This window comes from Spinacia oleracea, chromosome 1, assembly GCF_020520425.1.
Source record: "Spinacia oleracea cultivar Varoflay chromosome 1, BTI_SOV_V1, whole genome shotgun sequence".
Classification (NCBI taxonomy): Eukaryota; Viridiplantae; Streptophyta; class Magnoliopsida; order Caryophyllales; family Amaranthaceae; genus Spinacia; species Spinacia oleracea.
The window spans coordinates 38,545,665-38,549,599 of NC_079487.1; the positions used below are offsets into that span (position 1 = coordinate 38,545,665).

Consider the following 3,935-nt stretch of genomic DNA (forward strand, 5'->3'; position numbering starts at 1 on the left):
AATACTAAAAAAAGGAAAAAAGAAAAGCAAACTCGGGTTTTCAAGCTTATAGCCGCCCCTATGCTCCCAGAGCTCATCATCATCATCTTCTTCATCATCAAACGCATAATACTCATCCTCATCCTCATCATCTAGATAATCTCCATCTTCACTAATATCCTCTTCCACCTCATCTTCATCATCATCCACAATCACAACTCGACGAGAAAATTTAGAAGTGGAGGTAGTAGCCGGACCTTTTCCTTTATCAACTCTAGATGAGGATGGCATGGACTCCCTAGCAACTTGTTGCTTCTCTAGTGTCATAGATTGGATCATTGGCTCCGGAGGCTCTACTAACACTATCCCATGTCAAGTCATCGCCCTCAAACACAAGATCACCTTCATCATTTGAAGAATTCTCTTCCATTCTCCCAAGTAACCACTCATTACTCTCATAAATCTCTCTCAAAAGAACGGGATCAATGGTGTCTTTTCTCTTATATCGGCGCTCTAAAGCTCGATTAGCTTTCACATACACCATGTCATTCAAACTACTTTGTCCCAATCGATTCCTCTTTTTGGAGTGAAGTTGTTGAAAAACACCCCAATTTCTCTCACAACCCGTAGCACTACAAGTTAGGCTAAGAACCTTTATGGAAAAATTCTTGAGGTCGGGAGTTGAAGATCCATAACTAGACCACCAATCCGCTACAAAAATAATAAAACTAAGTTAGTGATCAATAAATTTCAACATAAAACAATTGATATACGTAAAGTTTTATAAACTTAGGTTGTTAGTTATTACCTAGTGATTTGGTCTTTCTTTGTCTCTTAGCCATATAATGACCAAAGAGACCGGTGGCATTCTTAAATGAATCCAATTCCAAAAGAATCTTATCTTGAGTTTCAATATCCAGAACTAAACTTCAACACAATCATAAAAACCAATCATCACTTCTTCACATTCGACATTTTCAACATTATCATAATGGATCTCGGGGTTTAGATAATAACCGGCCGCATGCAAAGGCCGATGAAGTTGACAATTCCATCTTTTATCAATGAACTCAAAAGATTCTTTGTATTGCTCCTCTTTCATTCCAAAACTCTTAGAGATAGCCTCCTTAGACCTATCCATGGCTTCATAAATGTATCCCATAGGAGGCTTTTTCTCTCCATCAACATTTCTAAGCAACTTAACTAGTGCACCGGTCAACTTAAGAGCATAAAAGACATTTCTCCAAAAAGTGTCTTGCAAAAAGTATGTTGCCATTTTCTTTTCTCCCACATCCTTTGACCACTTAGAGGTATTCCACTCTTTATAAGTAACCATCTTCCTCAAGTTACTCTTTTTCTTATGAAATTGAGCAAGAGTAATGAAAGATGTAGCAAATCTTGTAACCGTTTGCCTATGCAAATTCCTTTGATTTGTGAATTTCCTCATCAAGTTCACAAGAGATATATGGTTATATATATAACCATTCATGAAGATGCATTTCTTCAAAGCATTCTTGACCCTAGGAATTTTCCCAATATCTTCCAACATCAAGTCCAAACAATGTGCGGCGCAAGGAGTCCAATAAAGATGTTGTCTTTTAGCCTCCAACAATCTTCCTAAAAATTTATAGCAAAATAAAAGAAATTTAGTTAATTAGTTTCAAATAAAATGAACAAAATGTAACATATAAAGTAAGAAGATCTATATCTCTTACCGGCCTTAACATAATTGGATGCGTTATCCGTCACAACTTGAATTACATTTTGTTCTCCAACTTCCTCTACCATGTCATCAAGCATATGAGACAACAAATCCGCGTCTCTCACAACATCGGAAACATCCATGGATTTTATGAAGAAAGAGCCTTTTGGAGAGTTGAAAGGTCACAATATCTTTTGAGGCAATCGAATCACGCCATCCATCGGAAATAATTGAACAACCTTTTGTTTCCCACTATTTCTTGTGATCTTACTTTAGTTGATCAATCTCCTCTACTTTACTCTTGAGGAGAGGAACTCTTAGCTCATGCATGCTTGGTGGCTTGAATCCCATGCCATATTGTGCAACGGCATCAAGCATGCCTTTGAAACTATCATAAATAGCCGCATGAAAGGATATCCCCGCATCAAGAAACCACTTTGCAACCGCTTTACAAGTCTTGTCTCTCAATTGCTTATCACAAGCACCAAATATACCTTTTCTATTATTTCTACCTTTTAAGACATTTTCGGAAGGAGAAGTGACAAAGAAATCCATGGGACCCTTGAATTTTGGTTTCTTGCGTAGTGGTTGGTTACTTTTTGAGTTCATGATTTCACAATCTTGTTCTTCCTCATCATCATTATCATAATGAAATTGGTTAACCATTGGCATCATTTGACTATCAATTTTAGCTTGTGCTTTCTTGATCAAAAAAAGTTTCACTTCCTCCCTCACATGCTCGGGACAAGTAGGACACTTAGTCACATTTCTAAAACCTCCCACCAAATGTTGCTTCATTCGTGGAGCCCCTCCTTTTGTTACTTTACGATAAAAGCTACAATGCCAATTGGTCTTATTAGTAGGTTCTGGTTTACCATAATTTCTTGCCGGATCCATGGTGTCTAAGGAAGGTGTGCTTGAACCCCCCTAATTGGTGGCTATCCTAATATTAAAAGGCATGAATTAGAAAAAAATTGAAAAGAAAAACATAGCAAAAAAAATGGCTTCAGCTACTTTTAGGGGGTGTCTTTTGGTCGCATCGCAAGTATGCTCTTTTCCCTACAAGGGGGGGGGGGGGTTTAGAAAACCATTGTATTTTTGTACCTCGAAGGAGTCGCCACCAAAAATTGTTTAAAGTCCCGTTTGGAGAGACTGCAAGTGACTCTATTTTGGATAAGGCTTTGAATCCTCGAAACGGATGGGTGAGATCCGGGAGCTTATTCCGCGAGCTTTAGAAATTATTCAAGTACGTGACATAGCATTTTCGAAAATATACCCTAGATTAGACTATGTGGGTTTGAACTTTTAGAGCAAATAGAATCTCTACTTTGTATGGTGGTCACTTTGCTTTAAAGGTTAATTTAAAGGAACCTAAGATTGGTTTGTCCAAAAAATTATCTTTGTTAAGCGTGATGTAACCTTGTATTTTGTTGTGTTTAGCATGTGCGGTGATGAAAGAAATAAAGCAAATAAAGCAACATCACAATAGTAAATAAAGTGCGGAATTAGTAAATACAAGACCCCCTAGAGATGGACTAGGGAGTAGGTCCACATTGCCTAGAAGGACTAGGCAAGTAAAGATGCGGAATTGAAAGTGCGGTATTGAAATTGCGGAATTGAAAGTGCGATATTGAAATTGCGGAATTGAAAGTGCGATATTAAAATTGCGGAATTGAAAGGTGCAATATTGAAATTGGGGAATTAAAAGGTGCATAATTGAAATTGCAATATTGAAAGGTGCATAATTGAAACTTGTATTTGGGCACATGAGATTCGGACGCCAAACGGCTCCTTAAAAATAAGTGCGCCCGACACGAATTCAAAGCAAAAAATATCAACTTGGGAGAAGTTGCTCATCCCAAAGTATCCTAGATTTTGCATATCGAACTTGAACTTGAAAGTTTGAATCTTGAAATATTGAACTTGAAATACTTGAACTTGAAATATTAAACTTGTACTTGAAATATTGAAACTTAAGAGACTTGAATCTCAAAGATCGGGCCTTTTAATGTTGAAAAGGTTAGATCTTTGATGTGCTCTTACTTTGAAAGGATCCTAGTTTAGGGAAGTAGTCATGAGCAACCCTAAACATTGTGGGATCTTGAAATTTGAAAACTTGAACTTGTATATTGAAAAATGGAGTCTTGAATCTCAAAAGACTAAACCTTTAAAAGTTAAAAAGGTGTCATCTTTGATTACTCCATGTTTGAAAGTGATTCTAGTTCAAAGAAGTGATTGCAAACAACTTTGATCA

At 37.0% G+C, this 3,935-nt stretch overlaps 1 pseudogene; it reads right to left on the minus strand.

Moving 5' to 3' along the window:
- Positions 1-277: 277 nt before the first annotated feature.
- Positions 278-1,824, minus strand: LOC110779664 (uncharacterized; annotated as a pseudogene).
- Positions 1,825-3,935: the final 2,111 nt, after the last annotated feature.